The 26,371-nt window shown below is 36.9% G+C and overlaps 1 protein-coding gene across 1 annotated transcript in view; it reads right to left on the bottom strand.

Moving 5' to 3' along the window:
* syt2a (synaptotagmin IIa) overlaps positions 1–24,787 on the bottom strand; it is a 95,596-nt gene extending 70,809 nt beyond the window's left edge. The window contains exon 1 of the mRNA XM_051879167.1: positions 24,604–24,787. The gene's annotated coding sequence lies outside the window, so the exon portion shown is untranslated. The remainder of the gene's footprint in view (positions 1–24,603) is intronic.
* Between the last annotated feature and the right edge of the window lie 1,584 nt (positions 24,788–26,371).

Below are 26,371 nucleotides of genomic sequence, written 5' to 3'. Positions count from 1 at the left end.
AAAATATTGGCTCATGTGATTTGGAAGTCTTTTAGTTTTCATTTTATTCAAATTTAAAAAACGTCCCAACTTTTCGGGAATTCAGGTTGTAGAAGATGCGCACAGTGTCATACACAAAAAATACACCATTATGGTAAGATATTACATTAAAATAATGCATTGAACATTCATTTAAGAACATAAGATGTAACATAAAACTCTAATGTACATAATTGATTACAAAAAAAAAAGAAGAATCATTATTAAAATTAAAAAAAAAAAAAAAAAAAAAAAAGATGTGAAGTGTCACACAAGGAAACTGGGAAACAGTTTATGGCATTTCACTGTAAATTATAAAATGATTTGTCAAAAACGGTACATTTAACCATACGGTACATTTAATGGTACATTTAAAATAACTGTTTTGTGTAGTAATATACACTGCCATTCAAATGTTTGGGATGTTTATAAAATAAGTCTCTTCTGCTCACCAAGGCTGCATTTATTTAATTAAATAAAAAAATAAAAAAATAAAATAACAGTAATATTGTGAAATATTATTACAATTTAGTGTGTGTTATCTGTCATTATTATTGTTCCTGCTTGTAAGATGAATTAAGTCAACAACGGAAGTCAGCTGCAAGACAGAGTGGGCACTAAGCAACAGTTGGAAAGTCATTGACTTGAGGAGAATGTCACATTCCTGTCACAATGGCATGGGAAAAAATATAATAAGAAGCAGCTGGTCACAAGTATCAGCCACTCCAATCACAACAATATCATTCAAGGAGACATTCAGCATTTCCTGTAGCTAGAGAGCACATTCAGCAGTGATTGAAAGTCAGCGTGAAATGAACAGAACACCTCAGTCATCATCGCCGACTGCTGAACTCACAAGCAGTATCAGAAAAGAGCAAATTGTATGTTTCACGAGCATCATATCTGTTCACCTGTATATCTGTGAAACCTCCAGTTCATCCACAGGCCTTTATAAATATTCATCAACTGGTATGACTAAATCACCAAGAAACAGCTGTGGAGAAGAGCGGGGCAGGAGACAGGAGCGAGTTGACATCCGCATTCCAGTCAGAATGTCTAGATGCAAACGTCAGAATGTCTAGATGCAATCGGCAAAGAAGACAAGTTATGAGCCAGGATGGGGTGAAGTGGTGTGCAAGCGACAAATGTGCAAACTATACAACAGGATTCTCATGTACCCCTTGGCCGTAACCATGTGTTGAACACTGGGGGGGACCAAAGATTATTTTTTTTTGTCTGTGGGGGAATGTAATTGGTCTTTTTATTTAAAGGAATTAAAGGATTAAAAGGGATTTAAGGGAACTTAATAATGTAGTTATTTTAAACTATTTGCAAATAATATTTTATTTTAAAATGCATACATTTATTCGTATGTGTAATATTTAAAAAGCCCAAAACATTTCTTGTCTCTTCACATTCAATTATGAATTTACTGAATCATGTAAATAACAGCATATGTTCAATTCGAAAGGGTGAAATATCATAAAAAAGTTGAGTTTGCATTACTGGTGGATATTACTGTCGGTTGCGGAATACTTCTATCATAAAACAGTTGTCAAATATTAAATGTTTAGCTACTTACATCTTAACACACCCTTTCACTACTAAAAGCATCGCGTTGAAATTCGCACTTGTCTTCTGTGAACAGTAAGTCCCGCCTCCTTTGATTTGATTGGACATCTCGATCATTTTGACATTGATGCTGTAAGATGCTGTAAGATCGCTGAGGAGGAGCAGACTAAAAATGTAACTTTTAAAACTTCTTGGGGGGGGGCTTCTTATTCTTTACAGTCAGAACAATGCAACCAGTGAAGACCAGTTCAGGAACAAATGATTCGTATGAGTTGCATCTATATGTATTGTCCAAAAAGACTCACAAGCTACCAGTTTGACTCAGTCTGATGAAACCTTCACTGCATGAACGGCATCAGAGCGATTACTGAACGAACATCTGACTCACTTAATGAACTAAAAGTTCTGTCAAGTCACCTTTATTTATGTATTGCTTTATGCAATACATATTGTTTCAAAGCAGCTTTACAGTGATAACTGGAAAATGATTCAATGATGAGTTAATTTCATGTGTACAACAGCTCTAAAAGAAAACAGTGTCAAGCTGAAGTCAGTTAAGTGTTGATTCAGTTCCGTCATAAAGATCATCAATTATTAAAATTGTTCATCTCATCTATAAAGCGGTTGAAAACATTGATGTCTTCATCCAGCTCAGTTCAGTTCTCATCCAATAGTTTCAATGCAGTCAAATCATCAATAATATTACTGAATATGTCATTTTTTATGTGAAAACATTAATGTTACAAATGTACCATTTTAAGGGCTGCTAGCCTAAAACCAGGATCATTATGGAGCAAATAATAACAACATAATGACATATCACATGCTGTTTAATTCTACTCTAATTGTGCCCTTGTAAATATGTATTCTAAAAGTAATCTGAATAAGTAGCTTTTTATGTATTGACTGATACAATTTGGGCACGCTGACTCCCTTAAAGGGTTAGTTCACCCAAAAATCAAAATTATGTCATTTATTACTCACCCTCATATCATCATGTCGTTCCAAACCCATAAGACACTCATCTTTGGAACACAAATTAAGGTATTTTTTATAAAATCCTTGAGCTTTCTGACCTCTGATAGACTCCAATGTTATTACCACTTTCAAGGCCCAGAAAGGTAGTAAAGACATCGTTAAAATAGTCCATGTAACTACAGTGGTTCAATACTTTTTGTGCACAAAAAAAAAAAAATAAAATAAAAAAAAAAATAATAATAATAATAATAATAAAAATAACGACTTAATTCAACAATTTCTTCTCTTCCATGTCAGTCTCCTACATTGTTGATGTAGTAAACACAGTGCAGCCCTTCTTGGTTCTACGTCAGAACGCCGACTCAGTATTGGCCGATGCTGTTCACATGAGCAGCACGACACATGCGCATGACGCTGATGCAGGAGCCGGCCAATATTGAGATGAACAAAGGTCTTACGGGTTTAGAACAACATGAGGGTGAGTACCTAATGACAGAAATTTCATTTTTGGGTGAACTAACCCTTTAAATTGCATGAGGCCAGATTTGAGCATGCTGTTTTTTTGTGAGTGCTTGCTATTTGTGCATGCAATTTGCATCAGACGGAACAGTCCATGGAGGGTTTATTGGGGTGCTTAAACTATTGCATAGATATCTGATCCGAAGGCCTGAAATGTTCCAGATTCATAACTCTGTGGTTCACTTCTCTTCTCTTTTGGATTTGATTATCTGTTTCTGTGAAGAAAAGTCCACTTTTCCTAAAGAGTGTGGTGATAAATCTATTGGACGGTGACTGGCTCTCCCACAGCTGTTCTCTTGGACAATGCTGCTTGTATGGAGAACCGAAGTCATCCATCACCAACTCCCTTTACAGCTCCAAACGGTCACGCCTGAAAATAATGTTCACTCAGCTGCTGATTAATTACAACTCTCTGTGGTTCAGTATGAATGTCCTCGAATACTACTGTGCTGTGACATGCTGTTTGAAATCACACACACACACACACACACACACACACACACACACACACACACACACACAAAACTTATACTGTACATAAGAAGAGTACCAGCTCCAGATTATTATAGAATGGTATAGACACCAAATTATTATTTTTTTTTCATTATAATATATAAATATAAAATAAAATAAAATATAGTTTACAAAACAAATCTCTCTTTTAAATTTTGAGTTTGATTATTGTTAGAAAGATTATGTGTGATATCTGAAATATCCAAATGAAAATTTGTCATCACCATTCAATTAATCTTAATTATGAAATAACTCCTGTCTTGTCTGTTTTGCCTACCAACTGCACAAAAAAGTTGCCTTAAAGGGATACTTCACCCAAAAATGAAAATTCTGTCATGATATATTCACCCTCATGTTGTTTTAAACCTTTCTTTCTTCTGAAAAAATAATTTGATGAATGATTTTGGCTATACAATAAAAGTCAATGAGGTCCATAACAACAATGGACTCCTTTGACTTTCATTGCATGGACAAAAAACACAGATATTGTTTCAAAACATCTTTTGTGTTCTGCAGAAGAAAGAAAGCCATACAGGTTTGAATGTAGTTACGTGTCCTTGGCTGATTCACCTCAAAGTACAGGGATCACTGTAAGTGTACTGTGACACTTAACACTCTAAAATAGATTCAGTTTTCATCTTGTGCATAAGCACATGCTTTGTCTTTTCATCCTTAAATGCAAATTATTATAATCTTTCCCAGAGGCAAACAGTGAAAGTAATGCAGTATGACTAACTGGCAATGAGTATTAACCTTTAGCCCTTCAGGCTTTTGAATATGCGACAGGATCCTTCATTACAGGATGTTTCATTTAAATAAATAAATGAGAATTATTTAGAAAAGAAAATAGACTATTTTATTTATGTTTAAGGTGCAGTCAGTAATATTTTGTTTGCTTCAAATATGCCCAATACTACTGAGGTACAGTACAATGAAAAGTATTCAGCTGGTCATGTGACTTCAAAATGTCTGACACTTTGAAATGACCTGCTCTATGTAAAATTAAAAACCGCCTCTATCAGACTATTACAGGAGACTTCATCTTATGTTAGTGAGCATAATATTAATGCACTGTACAGCTCTGTTCAATTCTTTTGTGCTGCATCTAGCTCTAAATGCTGTTATAAACATCTCTTATGATTTCCATTTTTTTCACTGCAGAAACAGAACATTAGGAGAAAACTAGTCGTGGTCAGAATTACTGGCACCCTTGGTAGATATGATTAGTGTTGTAGTCAAGACCACCTAAACCAAGACCAAGTCGAGACCAAGACCAGTGTGTGTTGAGACCAAGACAAGACCAAGACTTTGGGGGGTTGAGACCAAGACAAGACTAAGACCAAGGCAAGTCGAGACTGAGTCAAGACTAAGACCAGACTAGCACTCCTCAAATTCATCTGAAAGATCTACATTTACTCCCTGAGAAATGTCTTATTTTATAATCAATAATTACAATTAGAATAATAAGACACTATATAGAGCTGTTACCAATCAATTGAAATCACTAACAACAAAGTTCATCTTTAAACTGCAGAGGTGGAACAGAAGTTGCATCTGAATTGCTATAATTACAAATGCAAAATGATGTTGAGATAAATGTTTTAAAAATAAAATTTTGTTTATTGAACATTTGTAAAAAAAAAAAATATATATATATATATATATATATATATATATATATATATATATATATATATATCAATATCACGTTTGCAATTGTGCTCATATTTGTGAAAACAGCCCTCTTTCTTGTGATATTGCTTAATTATATCATATGTTATAATATAAATATCAAGATCTTATACAAGTACTTTTTTGCAAACAGAATTTTATGGGCATTTGTATTCATTTTGGTGACATTTTTGACACAATCCCTTGTTGATTTCTGACCCGGAACAACAGTAACAAAATAAATGAAATTAGAAATAAGTTACTGATTGCATTTGAAGCAGGAAGTTTTGCATCCAATCAAATTAAATGATGTTTTATTAACAAAATTCGGAAGGAGCAGGTGCAGATAATTAGACTAATTATCACAAGTGGAAAGCATTCAGCTAATCAACCAACAGAGGTATATATACTACAGACTTACCTCTGTTCGTTGACAGTTTATCAGCATCCCTCCACCACCCCATCTCCTCACTTCAAGTTCTATCTCTCATAATCACATCCGGGAGGAGTACTCTGGGTTCGGGCCAAAATTCGAGCTCGGAGCCCTCCCCCTGGACAGCACGCCAAATACGCATTACTTTACTCTATCTAATTATATGTATATGTGAACTCGTGAATGATGTTAACAAATAAATCACACAATGCAACGGCTATTTAGCGATATCCCCGCAGTTGTGGTCTTAACTAGTCTTGAAATAAATTCCTGAGTCCTTTTAGGGTGTACTTACACTAGGCACGGTTGCCTTGAACCGAGCCCGAGCGCGATTGTCCCCCCTCCCCACTCCCCAGCTGGCATGCACTCATATTGCACTTAACGTTCCGTGCTGGAGCACGCTTACGTCATATACAATGCAACTTTTTGAATGGAAGAAAACAGGAAGAAATGCACTTTCGCGCTAATATATTTATCATTTATGCTGCGCAAAGATTTTCACTTGCACGTATCAGAGGATTATTACAAAGGCAGCTGATAATGGAGGAGTTTGCAGCTTTACTCGCAAACTACAATCCCTGTTCATCAAAAAGGTGAGAAGCAGACCCGTTATAAACCCAAATACACTCAAATTAATTACATGAATTGATAAGTGTACTATCAAAGTAGTAATAAAGGTGTTTGCTGTCATAATGATGACAGTAGCGCACACAAAAGTAGTAGCTGTTCTGTGCTCCGGCACAGTTAGCGCTCACACTGCATGCAAGCCGCGCTCGAGCCCAACCGAACCGTGCTCTGGCCCACCTCTTCCAAGGGGGCCAGGGACGGCTAAACGAACCACGCCGGGGCACGGAACGGAGCGATCACACTTGTCAAACAAACCGGGCTTTGGGGGTCAAATGCGCTCGGGCACGGTTCAGAGCGCCTAGTGTGAGTACACCCTTAGTCTGAGACCAAGACAAGACTGAGACCAAATGCGGCCGAGACCAAGACAAGACCAAGACCTTCAAAAAATGGTCTTAAGACCGGTCTCGAGACCAAGACCAGTCTCAAGTACTACAACACTAGATATGATCAAAGAAGGCTGTGAAAATAAAGGGAATGAGATGCTACATCAGCTGCTGACACTATTGGGACGCACCCTCGTGGAACCCCTACAAACATACCGATCAATGGCCGACGCAGTGCTATGACCAATGCTTGCTTGTAATTCTCAGTAGTTTAGCTCCAACCCTAATCAAACACACCTGAACAAGCTAATCAATGTCTTCAGGATTACTAAGGCTAAAGGCAGGTGGGGTTTTTTTTATCTATTTTTTATTACGATTGGAACTAAACTCTGAAGGACTGCTGAACGACCTCTTGTACCTCTACACCCTCCTCAGAGAGGGAGGGAGTGGACAGGGAGACTGGAATAAAGGAAGAACAAGAAAATAAATGAAAAAGCCCAAACACTCTCTCCCTTTTTTTCAGCACCCAGATCTGTGTGTGACTTCTCTACTACGGTTTCGCTTCGTTCCCAATTCCTCAGAAGCAGAGTTAGCTTTAGCCACACTCACCTCTGCTGTTCTCCCAAGGAACTCATCACAGACGATTTAGGAGGAGCTGAAAGAAATGGAAAAGTTTTTCACAGCAACCAGATCTGTGTGTGTGGCTTCTCTATTACAGTTTTGCTTTGCTCCCAGAGTTCCTCAGAAGGAGAGCTAGCTTTAACCACACTCGGTTTTGCTGTTGGGCCTGAACCTGGCAAAGGAAATACTTCCCAAAGGTGGCCAACTGCATTCTCGCCACTCTAAACCTGTCTACTGCATCTGAACTGCAGTGCCAATCAGTCCCGAGGGCGAGACAGGGGCATAAAGGAGAACAGCTTTGTCTGACTCCTTGATCCCTGGCAAATTAAGCCACAGATGCCTCTCCATCGCCACCATAGCAGCCATCGACCACCCAAAAGAGCAGGCCGTCTACTTGACATGGAGAGCTAGATCTGTGGCCATATGCAGTTTAGAGACCTCCTCAGGGGATAAGCCCTCCCCTTGGTCCAGGTCTTTGAGCAGATGTGCCTGGTAAGCTTGCAGTACTGCCATAGTGTGCAAAATTCAGTTTGCCCAGTCACCGCATACACTTTGCCCACCAACCTTGATGTCAGCTGACATGGTTTAGAGGGCAAATTGGGAGCAATGAGGATGTCCCCAGGGAAAGGTGATCCCTAAATTCCTTTCCATCCCAGGCATCCACCCATAACCCTGCTCGTGCAGCCCCTCTACATTCAAATAACTCAAAGCCAGATGAACCATGCAAGCGTAGTATGGATTTCTTCAGACACCTAACACCTCAGTGTGAGGATCTGGGAGAAAAGGAAGGCTCACTGGAGCTGCACACTTATGACTACACAGATATCATTCATCTAAACAACCTTCTGCAGTCTCGCATTTCGAGCCGACCTGTTCAAGCTTAGTCGGGCTGTAGCACGAGTCGTAAGCTTTACTAGGTCATTGTATTCAGCATTATGCTGCGTGGAGCAAGACACACATATTTTAGAATAGAAATATCTGCCTCTACTGACACCACTAACACATACAGCTCGTGACCATCGCCAGGCATTAAAAAAAACGAGGGCATAGAGGAACACTTAGTTTGAATTATCTTCTATTTTTCTTTCTTTACACACACTGCTATCTTCACACAGCACACAAACAAACCACTTCCTGAAGACAAAGACGCTGATGATGTGTTCTTAAAGGGTTACTTCACCCAAAAATGAAAATTCTGTCATTAATTACTCACCCTCATGTCGTTCTACACCCATAAGACCTTCGTTCATCTTCGGAACACAAATTAAGATATTTTTGATGAAATCCGATGGCTCAGTGAGGCCTGCATTGTTAGCAAGATAATTTACACTTTCAATGCCCAGAAAGCTACTAAAGACTTATTTAAAACAGTTCATGTAAAAGTATTCTCGTCGCTTGAACCACTGTAGTCACATGAACTGTTTTAAATACATCTTTAGTATCTTTTTGAGCACTGAAAGTGTTAATTGTCTTGCTGGCAATGCAGGCCTCACTGAGCCATCGGATTTTATGAAAAATATCGACGCCATCGCCATTGAATGGTGTGTTTGAATGCATGCCTCAGACACCAGGGACCTCATTTATAAAATGTTGTGCAGAATCCGTCCTAAATTTGATGTTACAATCATTTCTCAGATGTGCGTACGATTCATAGAATGAACGTGCACACAAAAAATGAGCGTACGCCTCTCTTCCAGATGTGAAATCTATAAATCGCGAATGATCTTGAACTTGCGAGCAGCTGAATGGTTTCAGTTCTCTGCACTGTAAATGACACCTAATTAATGTCATTTACATATAAAAGATCACCAGTCATCGTCCAAATCCTTTAATTTAACATGGCGAGCTGCAAGAATAGCTTAGATTTTCAAAAACCTGCAGTAATCTGACAAGGAAAAGTGCGTACGTCTGCTCAGACCCTGAGCACTAATCACTTTTCCACATCAAAGACCATTTTTATAAATATGAGCGTTGCCGTGGATTTAAGCGTACGCATGCTTTATAAATGAGGCCCCAGGTTTCACGAGGGAGTGTCCCTATAGCGTCAGCAGCTGACGCAGTGCATAAGTTCCCTCACTAGAAATTCTTATGAATAAAGTATCTCTGAAGTATATTTCCATTCATATTTACAATTTTTAGCACACTAGTGTGAATAGGAACATGAAATTGTCCAGCCATGACTTCCAACATTAAAGATCCAACTGTATTCATAGGGTACTTTTTTTAATACCTGTGTGCACCAAACCCATCTTGTGGGTTTGCTGCCAAAAAAAAGTTTCATCTGACAGATATAGATATATGAGGAAACACAAAGGCCAAATTCTCTTAATCATCCATCACAATAAGTAAATATGAGGAAAATCATCCCTTAAACATCCATCACAATAAGTAAATATGAGGAAACTATGAGGAAACACAAAGGCCAAATTCCCTTGATCATCCATCATAATAAGTAAAGCTCTCATTCAAAAACAAACTCCAGTATATTCAGTTAGCAGAGACTACTGGAACTACAAACATGACAGGGATCTATGGTCAGATGAAACTTAAAAAAAAAAAAAAAAAAAACAGAGAGAGAGCTTTTTGGCAGCAAACCCACAAGACTGGTTTGGTGCACACAGGTATTTAAAAAAAAAAAAAAAAAAAAAAGTACCCCATGTGTACAGTTAAATATACTGCTGGATCTTTAATGTTGTGGGCCCATTTTTCTACTGGAGGTCCTGGACATCTCGTTCAGATAGATTCTATCAAATACCAACAGACAAAAAAAAAAAAAAAAAAAAAATCAAAACTACAGAAATCTTATAATGGGCCATGGTTGGATCTTCCATCAGGACAATGATCCAAAATAAACATCAACATCAAAATCAACACAAAATGGGTCACTGATCACAAAATTAAGTATCTGCCATGGCCATCCTAGTCCCCTGACCTGAAGCCTATAGAAAACTGAAGAGGAGAGCCTATCAACATCGACTTTAAGACCTTAGCAAAAGGAGGTTGCAAAAAGTATTGAATAAAAGGGAGCCATTGTATTGTGGTCAATGTGTATTAGAGAAAAACATTTATTTGATAATGAGATTTTCCCCTGTTTAGGGGGAAGGTGTGTAGGCAACTATTGTATCCATCGGCATTCTTATTATTAGGGGAGCCAAGCATCAAAGGTGCATAGAGACCTATTGTATCCATTGGCCTTCTTCTTCTTCTTCCCCTCTGGAAGTCTATGGCAGCCCATAGAAACGCTTGCGTGGAAGTTATGAAATTTGGCACATAGATAGAGAACAGTCTGGACTGTCACCATAGCAAATTTGGAGTCTCTAACTCAATTCCTCTATCGCCACCAACTGTCCAAACTTCAACTTATATTTATGCTAATAACTTTTGAAAATTGAACCAGATCATCTTCAGACCATGCCGACAAAATTTGTGGAATTCAAGTTGATTTGTCAAACCATTTTCGAAAAACATGCAAATGAATTTTACGTAGCGCTTGCGAAAATAGACATAAGCACCACCTACTGGTCCGGAGATGCAAAAAAAAAAAAAAAAGGCTATTTTTGTTTATAATTCTGAACGGTTTTTCCAAAATTCATAAAAGTGGTCATTAGATTAAGGACACCATACCAAGCCAATGATATCCAATTTTCCCATATCGGCCATTTTGGGTGTCGGCCATTTTGGATTTTGTAGTAAAATGCTATATTTTACAAACACATGAACATATCATTATGAAATTCGGTATGGGTCATCAGCACAATGCCCTGAAAGAGTCTAAGAAGTTTCGAACCAGCGCCACCTAGTGGTAAAATCAAATACTCACGTTTATAACTTTGGATGTGGTTGATTTATTTTCATTCTAGGTTTTGCCTTATGGTTAGTGCAACATTGTGATTTAGCATTTAAACAACATTCGTGAATATCTGCGAAACGTTAGTCCGACTGAGACGAAACCACTGTAAGAAAATCAGAAAACATAGGTTGTTGACTAAATGCTAATGGCCAAATGTCAAAATTTTGATAGTAAGTGGCAAAAAAAAAAAAAAAAAAAATGCAATCAAAGTCAGGTGTGGGTAATGTTTTATGTGTTCATACATATAAATGTCTGTAACTCCTAAATGAAATGAGATATTTTCACCAAATTTGACACGCTTATGTATGGGGGCACTCTGAGGAAACATGGCTCTAACTGCAGTACCGCTGGTCTGATTGACTTCAAAATTGACAGGCAGTGTCTTTGTCTCAGTATCTACCATAGTCCATTATGACTGCGTTGGTCTGCTGCTAGCTTCCTTGTTTGCTTCTGTTGTGCTTGGCCCATTAATTGCTGCTTGCAGTTTATTTTCCATTGTTTTACTTCAATGAAAGGTTAGATTTTTGTGATTTTTAAAATAAATAAATAAATAAAAGGTCAAAACAACTAACAATGCAGATTTATTTTCACAGGTTTCTTTGTTCATAAATACCAAGGGTGCCAGTAATTCTGACCAGGACTCTATATCTCAATGACAGTTTTAGAATTTTCTTTAAACATATTACAGTATGACATTTTGACTAAGTGTTTGTATCAAGTCATCTTTACTGTTGTTCTGTCAGTTGCTTGGATTATTTTCTAGTGCCACCATCATGACTAGTTGTGGTCTACTGGGAGGCCTACATTATTTACAATGCAGATATTAAGGCATAATTTGTTTGCTTTAAGCAATAGTAGAGCATTTGCATTTACCCCTGCCTCAAGTTATCTTGGGCTAGAGCTTGTATTATAGGAGAAGAGGCATTTTTCAGGCTTATCTTAAAGCCTAGGGCATATTAAATTTATTGTTTCACATAATTTTGTCACTCTAATAAATAAAGGCAAATAAATGTTTCATTCAAGTGTACTTTTATTGTTTATTTTGTATTCCTAAGTTTCCAAACCACACTGTTAAAATATTTTGTCAGTTAATTTAAAACATGATTCATGTTGTAACATATATGATTTCAGTTAAGTAAAAAAAAAAAATATATATATTATATATATATTATGTATATATATATATATATTCAAACAGTCTGAATTAACCTGAATAAAAGTCACACTAGTCATTTTTAAGGACCAGATCTAATTTGAAAAATACAGTTCCGGTCAAAAGTTTGGACACATTACTATTTCTGATGTTTTTTGAAATAGGTCTCTTCAATATGCTCTTCAAGCCTGCAAATATTTGATCAAAACACATAAAACACAGTAATATTGTGAAATATTATTACAATTTAAAATAATGGTTTTCCATTTTAATATACTTTAAAATATAATCTATTTCTGTGATGCAAAGCTGACTTTTCATTAGACATTACTCCAGTCTTCAGTGTCACACGATCCTTTAGAAATCTTCAGAAAAACCCATTATTTTATATTGTAATACAATTTCACAATATTCATTTTTTTTTCTGTATTTTTGATCAAATAAACGCAAACTTGATAAGCACAAGAGACTTCTTTCAAAAACATTACAAATAGTAATGTGTCCAAACTTTTGACCGGCACTGTAGGTTTCAAATCCGCTTGAAATAAAAATCAGTAATTCTTATTTTTTATGGGATATTGCAGTATTTATTATAAATGATTTATCTGTGCACATCATTATTTTTATTATTCATTCATGTCCCCTTGCAATCTTTAATCAAAATAATTTACCCTCTCTCTTGCAGCAACATCTCTTCTCTGATGTTGTGAGGGCGGGGCAACCTGTCACTCACATGAGATCCACCAATAGCAAACCACAACCATCCATTCAATTCCACATGGACAAAATCAAGTCCCACCCTACATTTTCTCTTGTTTGAGAAGCCATTTTACATGTATATATGTCACAATAGAGAAGAAAAGACTATCACAACTTCTGTTTCATGCAAACCTTAAAGGAACACTCCACTTTTTTTTTTTGAAAATAGGCTCATTTTCCAACTCCCCTAGAGGTAAACAGTTGAGTTTTACCGTTTTCAAATCCATTCAGCCGATCTCCGGGTCTGGCGGTACCACTTTTAGCATAGCTTAGCATAGTTCATTGAATCTGATTAGACCGTTAGCATCTCGTTAAAAAAATGACCAAAGAGTTTCATTATTTTTCCTATTTAAAACTTGACTCTTCTGTAGTTACATCGTGTACTAAGACCGATGGAAAATGAAAAGTTGTGATTTTCTAGGCCGATATGGCTAGGAACTATACTCTCATTCCGGCGTAATAATCAAGGAACTTTGCTGCCGTACCATGGCTGCAGTAGGCGCAATGATATTACGCAGCGCCTGTGACCCCCTGCTTGCACAGGGAGCGTGCCTTGCAACCATGGAGACATTTGTGAGAGACGCTGCGTAATATCATTGCGCCTGCTGCAGCCATGGTACGGCAGTCATATCGGCCTAGAAAATCGCAACTTTTAATTTTCCGTCGGTCTTAGTATACAATGTAACTACAGAAGAGTCAAGTTTTAAATAGGAAAAATATTGAAACTCTTTGGTCATTTTTTAACGAGATGCTAACGGTCTAATCAGATTTAATGAACTATGCTAAGCTATGCTAAACGTGGTACCGCCAGACCCGGAGATCGGCTGAATGGATTCGAAAACGGTAAACTTCAACTGTTTAACTCTAGGGGAGTTGGAAAATTAGCCTATTTTCAAAAAAAGTGGAGTGTTCCTTTAAAGTAACAACTGCACATTTTCACTTTTTACACTGCATATAGGTGCACAATCACACAAATAATCCATACGCAAACACACCTGCAGTCATTTTCAAGGTGTGAATGTTTATCACCAAATTACACATGGCTCTATAATCTTGGAGTTGAATCAACAATCAATCAAGGCCGGGAAAGGAGAGGACAGGGCTAATCGATTCTCAGTTAGCAGCCATGTGGTAATTGTGGAGGTATCAGCCTCCCGAGGTTAACTGCTGTGAGCTTTAAAGTCCACAAATGACTCCAGCCCTTCAGGGAGAATGTGGATAGTGCCTCAAATGGTTGGATACACAAATGACATACATTGTTTAGTGCTGCTTGTCTTAAATATGTGAATTGTCAGCTGATTTTCCAGTTAGACTAGTAGTTTATGACATTCCACATATAAGATTGTAATTTATAGTTAAATGCTTGTAGGGAGACTTAATGTATTCTATAACATCCCCATGTTTATTTGAGTGTTAACTGGAGCCACCAGTGATTTCTGTGACATTTATTTATGTTGTGCTCCCTAAAAGAATTGTACACTTCACTGCTGCAGAATTTCTATTTAATATGACTTATGAGATAATGTAGCTGATGCCAATGCAAAAACAGTCTTTAAAGGGGAAATTATTTTTCCAATAACTTCTCAATTTATTATTTCTCCGCCGAAAGAACACTTTCTCGCTCTATTAGTCATATAAGATGCAAATGACGCCAGACAATGTGCAGTCTTTCCATATTCAATTTGTCATATCAATGCCTTTTTTTAATGGTTCTGTAAACATTTCATTATTCCTTTTTAACTAGTTTTCCACATTTTCTGTTTTTCTGTTCAAAACTCACCACCACAATGCTAATGTGTTATGGGTGGTTTCCAGGGTGGTATGTGGTTGGTAGGGGGATTTCAAGGGCGTTGGGAGGTGATTGCTTATTGGCTCAAGTCAAACGACCCCATGCCCAGTTTTCCTAGATATTGTAGTCTGCAGACATCCTTAACATAGGTGTTGTTTTCAGTGCAGTGTTGAAGTGTTTACAGTGTTGAAAGGGCAGGATTGCTCTGTGTACAGCCCTCATTTGGTATTCATGTCTTGGGAGGCCAGTCTGCCTCTCTCTCTCTCTAGATCTTTTGTAGGTTTGCTCTTGCTCTACACTAGAAATAAACAGCAGCTTTGATCAATGATTCCTTCGCGCTCTCCTGCCTCATGCGTCCACTCTTCGGCAGATGGTGGACGTGGAGAAAATTTACTACAGCACAGAAACCTCAAAGTCTTGACTTTAATGCACCTCTGTGGCGCCCTCAGACCAAATGTTCAATATCTAAACCTAAATCATTTTCAAAGTGCAGTATATGAAGGTCTGTCACTGAGAGGCTACTATGAATCTATGTATTATTAATGATACTACTGTATATTAGGCCTTATGATAGAAATAACAGTACAGAAATATAAATTGAAAGCTACTTTTTTTTTTCAATTTCACACATCCATGTACAAACTGATATACATGCATTATTGAAATGTTTCTGCGTTTACAGTATATGCATATATTCAACATGAAAATCAGGCTGAAATTTCTATGCAAGTAGCGATTTAGCACCAGACACCTCTCAAATAGCAATAACTTGTAATGATCAAATACTGTTGAAGTATGAAGTAGCTGTTGAAGTATTTTGTGTTCAGATGCAATGAGCTGTGGAGCTCATGTAGCTCTGGTTCTCCACATTATACGGTTCTCCACTTTTTTTTTTCTTTTTTTTTTTTGGCCAGGTAAGGGGATTAATTGTTGTTGCTATACTGTATATACCACTCTCTAAAACTCACTAGTATGAGTGTAATTTACATAAAACTCAGAGCTGATCATGCTGAACCATGTCTATAGATGGCAGAGCAGCATCTAACACCATTGTGGTAATGGAACTTAAAGTATACAAAAACATTGATGCCAACAATAGCTAAAGAACTACTGAATTCACTTTTAAAAAGTCATTTATTTTTAATTTGCATCTACAGGCAATTTACATTTTATTCAAGATATATCCTAAATTTATCAGTTTAAAAATTCCATGGGAATCGAGCCCATGACAAACTCCATACTGTACGGTTATATCAGCTAAATAAGAAGTAAAAATTAAAGACAGTAGTTTGTAATGAAATGAAAATGTAAATTTGTAATATAGACAGACAGACAGACAGACAGATAGATGTAAACACAGCACACCAACCAAAACACACCATACCTCCTGTGAAGCATAGTGGAGGCAGCATTATGTTGTGGGGGTGTTTCTTTTCAATGGGGACTGGGCGATTGGTCAGGACTTAAGGTAAAATGGATACTGCCAAGTACATCCAAATTCTTGAGGAAACCTGCATCTCTCTGCTAGACAGCTGAAGATGGGCAGGTCATTCACCTTCCAACACGACAATAGTCCTAAACATACAGCCAAAAGAACAACACAGTGGCTTAAGGATAAGAAGGTGAATGTCCTTGAGTAGTCAAGTCAGAGCCCTGACTTAAATCCCATAGAAAATCTGTGGATGGAGAGCAGTCCATTGCTGCTCACCATGGAATTTGAGCAATTCTGCAAGGAAGAATGGGCAAATATTCCCCAATTTAGGTGTGCAAAGCTAGTACAGACATATCCAAAAACAATATATTAAATCAGGGGATTGATGACTTTTCCAACCCTGTTATTCTCTTTTTCTTTCATTACTTTAATGTTGTAAGGCACAATATAGAATTACAGTTAGTAATAGGATTTGGTTTAAGGTTAATTGCAAGTTTTTTTGCATTATTTACTGTTATTACCATAGTAAGTACATGCAACGTATAACAAGGACACTGTAAGCGTTACCAAATTGTCTTATGAATTATTATTATTTAATTTATACTACAAGGTAAAAGGTTGCCTTTTTTTTATTTTACTAGCACTGTGTAGGTGGAACAACCCTTTCTACTTTTAAATTTTAACATTCATTTCTCTTAAAAACTGTAAGAATTCAGTCACTTCCCTCTGCATGACTTTTAGGGTGTACAAATGTCACAGAGCCCTGTTACTGTGCTCCACTGCAGGTCTATTGAAGTTAATGTGAGAATTTTAAGCTGGAATTATAAGTGGAGGAAGTCAGCGCATATGGAGACAGCCTTGACCTTGAAAAGCTTGTTAGCCCTTTCAATGATCTTTTAGCTGGTTCAAGCCATTACATATCTTTCTTTCTTTTTTTCTTTTCATTTTCACAGCAGAGGAGAACTGCTTTTAAGATTCTCTCTAGGCACTGTGTTCACTCACTGTACACTCCTTTACTGGAAAACAGCCATTTTATTTCTGGCTAAATGAACACATCCATTCAGCATGATTGGGAGAATCTAAATTATTTGGGACGCACAACATGAGATGCATCTCCACAGACATGCAGAGGACAGTGTGTACTCTTTGAGAATACTGTCATCGCTTGAATATGAATTAATGGCAGAAGAGCTGCGATGTCCTCCTCTGTCTTTAACCCCCTCCCAATATCACAGAGGAACACAACATGGTAATCCTAAAGTACAAAGGGAATACAGTAATAGCAAAGCATGAGAGGAGCATGGTAACGCTCAATCATGCTTGCTCTAAGCTCCGCCCCTGGCTCCTCCTCTCTGCCTTCCCTTTGGATTAATTATGCAGCTCACTGCAGCATTTTCAGTGGTGCCTGCAGTTTGTCCTGCCACAACTCCCTGTTCCTCTCTCTCTCTTCTTCTTCCTCCTCCTCCTCTCTCTCTCTCTCTCTCTCTCTCTCTCTCTATCTATCTCTCTCTTTCTCTTCTCTATTCTTACCGCCTCTATTCTTGGAGGTCTAAATTTGATTAAATTCTTTCCCCTTCTCTCTCACTCCCTCCCTTAATGCTCTGCTCTTCTTACAGCACCATGACAAGAAATAAAGATGCAATTCAAGCTCGTCTAAACACACACACACACACACACACACACACACACATACACACACACACGCGCACACACACACAAAGCTTCAAGCACTGACATGCAGGAAGCATCATGAAGAGAAACTACTGCATACTCCCCAGCTAATGCCTGGACGAGAGCATTTAACCCTTGTGGGCTTAACCGTAACTGCACTGTCTCATTTCGGCTATTCACAGCAGCTGTTTATCAATAAATCTGGCTGTAAATAATCTAATTATAACAAATTGTTGTCCCTGTTAAGTTTGATTTTATAGTTTGCTTTCCTTTTTGTATCTTTACATGACTAGAATGCCAAAAATAATATAGAATAGTCTATAAAATAATGGGCATACAAATGAACGTATATTAGAGAAGACTTAAATTATGATTTTATGATTTTTTCGAATATTACCTTTCATGTAGTGTGTAATATATCTGTTTGAGAATGAAAAAGGTCTGCAAAATTTCAAAGATGCACGATAAATTGAGTTATTGCCTCCCAAAAGAAAGAACCGATTCTGAACTTCTTGAAAAAAGTCGCCAGTAATTCCAGTCTCACTTCCTGTTTCAAACCTATATAGGGTTGTAACACATTTGCATAATGCCAACTTATGGTCTTCATTGGCTGCCAGTGAACACCATCTAATTTGAGCCTCAAACACAGTAGTTTTGGTTTGTGTTGTCGACATGTTGATGAAGCTGCTGTTTTCTGCACTGCCAAAGCAAATCCACTTTGCACGCACTTCCAAAGGACTCAGGCTCGAATTGATACAGTAAAACTGACGCCAACATTACTGTTCTTATCACTGTCTATCAAGTGCTGAGAAATATCCAGAGCTGGAATTCCGATAATGGGCGTTTCGTTTCTGACACGGACTATAAGTGGTAGACCAATCACAAAAGACTGGGCCGTCTGACCAATCAGAGCAGAGTAGACCAATCACAACAGACTGGGCCATCTGACTAATCAGAGCAGAGCAGACCAATCACAAGATACTAGGCTATCTGACCAATTAAAGAAGAGAAGACCAAACACAACAGACTGGGCCATCTGACCAATCAGAGCAGAGTAGGCTCTCAGAAAGGATGGGTTTAGAAAGACAGAAGGATTCGAACCGTTTCAGACACTGTGAGAAAAGAGTTGATGCTGCAATGTATATTATGAGAAAATGAAAGTGTTTTTGACCATGGATGCATGTTAACTTATTATAGGAGACTCCAAAGCAAACCTTAAACCTTAAAAGTAGCATAACAGGAGACTAATAGTAATTGTACTCATAGGCCCTGTCCAAAATAGTACACTTCATATGGACTTACGGTCTTTTGGACTTAGAAATGGCCGCAGTGTGAGTGTGATCGTAAAGTCCACGAGACCGTAGGGTGTCCTATTTCTCATTTTAGGTTTCAGAAGAGTGTTCGTGAGCGCCGCCTTTGCAGCCGATATGCACCCTCAATGTGCACTTTCGACGATCCTGCAGCAGACTTCTACCCAACAGTCAGAGTGGAATGTCTTCATAGAAAGACGAGTCTGCAATTTTTTTTTTTTTTTTTTTTTGCACAGTAATATGGCAAGAGCTGGATAAAAATATTTTAATCTGATTTGTTTAAATATTTTTAGATTTTTTTAAAGAATTAATTTAAATGATTTATGAAATTACTTAAAAATTAAATAAAAATAAACTGAAAAATCCATACCAGCTATTTTTATGCAGTAATCAGGTCCAAGGCATGAGTTACTTCACTCACTGAAACACATGTAGTTCTGACAAAGCAGTCTGAGCCAGACTTTTTCATCTTGAAACAAATGTATTTGAACCGAGTTCAAAAGGAAAATATGTTGACTGTACACTGCACACGTAGCTGGCTATCACAGTTTCACAGACCTTGTGAAACATGGCTTGGCAAATTGATATAATAATATTACCCAGAGGTATTTGTAACTATAACTGTTTCTGCACTATGACAGGCCTTATGGATCAATATTTTCATACATTTAGGTGATATATCAAGCTTTCAATCATACTCTTTTCCCTAATTCACTAAATATGCTTATTAAAAAACGAATTGCCAAAATTCTAACTTTCAGCACCACTGACAAAACAGCTGGTGTTGATACAACATACATTCAGGTAGTATTTTACTCAGTTGGTTAGAGGAAAAACCCAAGTACTGCTTCTCAATTGCTACCCGTGCATGTTTTGAATCTGTTAATCTTGCAAATCCGAAGTGATTCATTCATATGTCAGATAATCTAATGTAATGTAGATATACTGACATTATATGAAAGGTTGCCTTTCCATTTATAGCCCTTTGAATGCATATTAAATGAGTTTGTACAGAAGCAATGCACTGTTTTTACCTTAACTCTCTGAGTAGGATGACAGGACAGAGTACTTGGTAAAAAAATATTGAAATTGTAACTTAATTTTCTAATCTGGTGTAGAAATGTTAACGTTTCTGCATTTTAATAGATTATTCCAGACCATGACCTTGGCATTACTAGTGCCATGCTGTCAGTCATGAATGATTTAAAAGCACTTCAACACAATTAAAGAATGTGAAAGCATTTGACGGTCATTTAGAGACATAGAACATTTTGACAGGGGACGTCACCATGTGCGGCCGGACCCGCTGTGACACCGCATCAGTTTGAGTGATGTGCTCAGAGGACAGGAATAGTATTTTTGATGCACCACGTGGGTGTGATCAAATGCGTTACGAACATCACACAGAAGACATGAGTACGATACACATAAGAATAAGAGTAATGTGTGTATGCTGCACTGTCAATGGGGGCTGGGCGCTGCAACATACCGCAGTGCTTGAAGCTTTCAGCACACCCACTCCATCATCTCCTCTCTCGCTCATACTCACCCACAGTGCCCCTCTGTCTTTTATGTTCCTGTACCATTCTCTCTTCCTCCAACACATGCTCCTCCCTCTTTCTTCTGTCCTACATAGTCTCACACTTTCCTCTCCTTTACACTGCTTAGTGCTTACACAACACCACTCTCTCATCCTCATATACACACACTATAAGCAGAAAATTCACACACACTACAACACATAGGCCTGCACACTTCCCTTAATGTAGTAACTCACACAGTGCACCTTTGCTGTACCAAGATTAATCAGCTTGTCAACAAGCCCAGCAGGAAGACCAGTTGTAGTTGTTCTGTAATGAATCGATTGCCCATTGCACAGAGATTAGTTGGGGCAAATTTACCTTAATGTTTTAATTAAAATCTGTAATGAGACCAAACTTCTTGCCTTGTTGACTTTCATTACCTCATTCGTATTATTTAAAGCAACACTATGTAGTTTTTCGGACTTAAAATAATGTCTCTAAAATTATTTCAGTGGTAGAACAACTCTTAACCGGACAAATTCTACTGCCGCTGCTACCTGAGCAGCCTCGTAGCGGCTACAACCACACTCTGCAAATTTCTTGTTCGGGTCGGTACAAACAGCCCCGCCCATCCCCTGCCAGCGAATAGTGTTACCTGCTTTACGGCATACGTTACATATTTTACTCGTAGCCTGGGTAGAGTTAACTATAAGACGAAACAATCTAATATGCAGGTCTCAAAACCATGTGGACAACATTTTATTCTATTTTACAAATTACACCCTTTGCAAACAATGCTACATGCGAAATCTGCGAGCAAAAAAAACTAGGCTAACATTCTACCGTTCTTTTTGTCATTGTATTTTTCAATTCTGGAGTAACAATAAATAAAACTGTGTAATGATATTTGTAGAACATATGTAACAGGGGATACTTTACCTGGTTGGTGGACATAGTTTCCAAACGAGGTTTCTTGCATTCGCCGGTTCTGTCAGCTTAGTCAACACATTCACGTGTATTGTGCTGCTCATTATACAGCGACAGTATTTACGACACTGGTAACAGACAATTGCGCTTATCAACCACATGGGGGAACCATGCGCAAATGTTCCATGGAGTTGCTTTAAGGACCGCATTTAAGCAGTTTTATTTGCTGTATTGATGCGTTTCCTATTGAAACAGGAATTTAGGACATTTCGAAGGACATGCCAATAGCCCTTTAGATGATCAATTTCCAGGTCACATGGTAGACTGTAAACCCTAACAATGAAAATCGCTAAATGAAATGTTAATTTTAATTAAAAAAATTTAAAAGTTAATTTAACTTAACAAAAATGAAGTATATTAAGCAGAACTCAATCCGAATAAGTTACTAGACATAATATGCTATTTTAAACTCTAATGATTTAAGTTACAGAAATTGATTTAATCTAGTAGCTTATGTCTATGGCTGACCACAACATATTTAAAAGAAATTTGAACTTATTCCATGGTTTCTAATTTCTTTTAAATAATGTTTTCCTTGAAATTACGTTCGTATAGCTTAGGTTATAGTTTTCATAACTAATTAACTAAAAGCTAATCAAATAAATACATAAACAATAATACATAATTCTCCTATTCTGTGCCTTGTACCAGTGTTAGTTTTGCTAATTCTTATTACTTTGAGATTGATGAACTTAAACCATTTAAGGCAATCGGCCTTCCTCAAACCATTTAAGTAGCTATTTAGTTGTTAAGCCTTAGTTAGATTTGTCACCTGAATTCAAACTGAATGAGTGGAATAAACATAAAATCTTTAATGATTGACTAAACCAACTCTAAAATATAAGTGACTTTAACTTAATGTATATGAGTTTACAGTACTCATACTTATTGGTTTTAAAACTTAAATGGATTAAGGCAATCAGTTTCCTCAAATGGTTTGAGTTACCGTAACTTATTGGTTTTTACAGCGTAGAGGAAAAAAGGAAGCATTAGCAAATATTGCAAAGCACACCATGTTTTGCTGCTTGCTATTGCTAGTCAGAATTACAAAGTACTTATAATTAAGGGGGAGGGGCATTCTCATTCTAAAAAGACTTTAATTGGACTAAAGTTTGGACATGGCCAAGAGTGTAAGATTTATTTGCATATAACTAAAATATCATTTTGTAAACTTTTAGGAGTACACTAGTAAATAGACAACTCAAAAAGTGCCTGTGGTGACATTTTTGTGAAATTAATTACATTGCTTCTTGAAGAAGCAATGTAATTTTTGCGACACTTTCAAAGTGAAATGTCCAGTGAGTGGCATTCAGTTTTATCCAAAACAGATGAATGTGAATCTGGTAACATTTTATGTAGCCTTTGTTGGTTGTTATATGTACCGTGGCAGTTCAGACATGAAATGTCTGGTGAGTGGTGCTAAAATAATGTATTGAAATTATGTAAATTATGCGAGATAAAAACACATTTTCTGAAGCAACCATGCCAGTTTAGCTTGCTTCTACAAGTCTTCTTTTACTGTGGCTCGTGTTTCACGGGACTCTTACCCAAGCGGTCCACATAGCAATTTCAAAGCTATATCAAGTGAGCTACTGATCAAGTTTACTACATTTGAAAAGCCAAACATTTTGAGCTGAAGCTGATCATGTGATGCAAACATGTATTAATATACAAAATACACCAATACATATGAAATAAAAGCCACAATTTTTTTTTTTTTAAAAATCTAAACTTGATTTCACAGGGTATTTAAGAGCTGAAGTCGGACTAAAAAAAAATTCAGATCAGTTTGTATCTAAAAAAAAAAAAAAAAAAAAAAAAAAAAAAAAAAAAAAAAAAATCACAATATGGCATCTCATTTCTCATCATTTAGTTTTCTTTCATTTATAGCACGTCAAACTCAGTTCCTAAAGGGCCACTGTCCTGATGATTTTAGCTTCAACCAGCTCCAAAACACCTGCCTGGAAGTTTCTAGTAATCCTGAAGACCTTGATTACTGGTTCAGGTGTGTTTAATTAGGGTTGAAGCTGAACTCTGCAGGACAATGGCCCTCCAGGAACTGAGTTTGACACCCCTGATTTATAATAAGACATGGCGCCCTCTACTGGCCGGAAAGCATATAAGCTGATAAAAAGGTTGTTTAAAAAAATACAGAGTTACTGTATCATTTCGATAAAAATAAACAGTCACACTTTATATTAGGTGTCTTTAAGTACTATGTACTTACATCAAAAAATAAGTACAATGAATTTACTGTGTTGATGTTGTATTTCAAAACACTTGTGCTGCTATTGAGGTGGATACGGGTAAGGTTAGAGACAGGTTTGGTGGTATAGGTAGGTTTAAGGGTGGGTTAAGGTGTAAGGGGAGGGTTAACAGTGTAATTATAGATGTAAATTCATGCAGGTAATTATAATAAGTACAATGTAAAAACATGTATGTACATAATAAGTACATTGTATCAAATGATTAATTTAAATGTTAGTATAGTATTAAACACACCTAATATAAAAGTGGGACCAAATAAACTTTTAACATTTGATAACTTTTGCTGTTGATGGTTATATCTTAACTATTGATGTTATCAGCCATCAAATAAATCACAAAAATTGTTTGCGTTTAGTAATATATAGTAATATAGGTATATATAGTGTATGTTCTAACGCTGGATTTTGAGGTTACACAACAGTCCAAACAGCACTGTCCCAATAGCGACTCACCAGTGCAGATTTGGTAACATGATATAAAATAAAATTAATTTCTGAGTATTTAGCAAAATGGCAAAATAGACATACTGACAAGTAAATTACTGGATAATTTTAAGCAGGCATCATATTTTAAATTGGCTACTTACCATACGTGCTGAGTGTCGCAAAGAGAAATTTAATGGGATGTCAAGCCAAAAGCCTCAGAAAAGCAATATATTGCATAAAATCTCCTCTCTTGAGGTGCCTTTAAAGAACACACACCGGCTTCAGATGTCGGGTGGTTTCACACTAAACGGCTTTGAGGAAAACATACATGCAGGATCTTTCCTCTGCTCACTCAGCCTTTCAATATTTTACTGTTACTTACCAGCAGTGTCTCCTGATTGGCTGAGCTGCTGCACAGTAATGTATGCTCTTGTCTTTAATTGGACGAAGACAATTTATGAGGCCCGTCCAGCTTTATTCCTGTTCACTCATGCTCATCTCTCTCAATCTCTTTCACTCACTCTCACTCTCTCTCTCTCTCTCTCTCTCTCTCTTTCACACACACACACAGAGAGAGAGAGAGAGAGAGAGAGAGAGGATAGCTGAGCTCTGCAATATCAGATGAAACGCAGGGGATGAATGAAATGTAGAATATTTAAGGTAAATAAATAAAAGGTGGAAGAGAGAACAAACAGTTTACATTTACTGTAACATAGACGCTTTCATCAAGGGCTACATACAAATGAGGAAAAGCACAAGCAATTATACAGGAACCAATATTATTAGCAGTTCCTCAATAATTAATTTCGAGAGTAAGCAGAGTAATACAAAAACTAGAGCAGAAGTGTGTCTGTGTGTGTGTGTGTGTTAATGGGAGGAGTCTTTATGTATGATTATGGATTATTTGTCCACAAAAGAGGGTCATGTTGGGACAAAAGATTGGAGATCACTGCTATGAGAAGTGTGTGTTGTCAGTGTCTTGTTCTTGCAGTAAATGGTAAAATAATTTGTGTGACTAACCAGTGTGTTTATGGTTACAATAATAGATTTAAATAATAAGACAAATAACAAATAACAGTTTACAACATCAAGCAGCATAACTGACCTTTTTTTTGTACGGTTAAAATAAATGTAAAGTGGATGAGACTAGAAGCCTCAACATATTCAAGTTATGCTCTTACGTTAAGAATAAAATGAATACAATCTGTGTTTCTCACTTCTAAGGGCACAATGTAATTTTACAAGTTTACCACTCTTAGAAGAAAAAGTTCTACATAGAACAGTGAAGGTTTCTGTCAGGTGCTTCATATACAGAACCTTTTAAGGGTTCTGATCATGGGATCATTTTCATGATTTAGATTTAATTTGTTAAATCTGTTAAAGTTTGTTTAATGAAATTTAATTTTCATTTTTTTTTTTTTAAATTCAATTTTATGAATTAAGCATTATGCAAGTATTATGCAATCATCTAAGACTTACCTACTTATACAGAACCTTTTTGGCATAAAGTGTCCTTTATAATTGACTCAAGAAGCCTAGGGTTCCATATAGAACGCCACTGAAGCTTTTTTTTTTTTTTTTTCTAAGATTGAGTAGCATCACGGGTAATGTAATTTTTCACCAAGAATTCCACTGTTAAACACGATTGTTTTAAAACTAAGATGAAATAATGCGGGCTGACGGCTTCAACAGAAACAAACACCATCGATTAACAACCTTGTAGCTCACTGTAGGTCTGTCTTTAAAGGTGTATAAGTTATCGTTAAAAATAAATTTCCCTTTGGAGAAAATGAATTTTTACTTCCAGAACCCGGCTGTTGCACTTTATTTCAATAAATATATAAACTTGGTATATTGGCCCAAATGCACATAAGCTTATATGGTTTTGTGTTACGTTGATGAACATTTACAAGGTGAACAGCATTTTTT

The sequence above is a fragment of the Ctenopharyngodon idella genome, chromosome 22, assembly GCF_019924925.1.
Source record: "Ctenopharyngodon idella isolate HZGC_01 chromosome 22, HZGC01, whole genome shotgun sequence".
In the NCBI taxonomy this organism is placed as follows: domain Eukaryota; kingdom Metazoa; phylum Chordata; class Actinopteri; order Cypriniformes; family Xenocyprididae; genus Ctenopharyngodon; species Ctenopharyngodon idella.
This window is presented reverse-complemented; position numbering and strand designations above follow the sequence as displayed.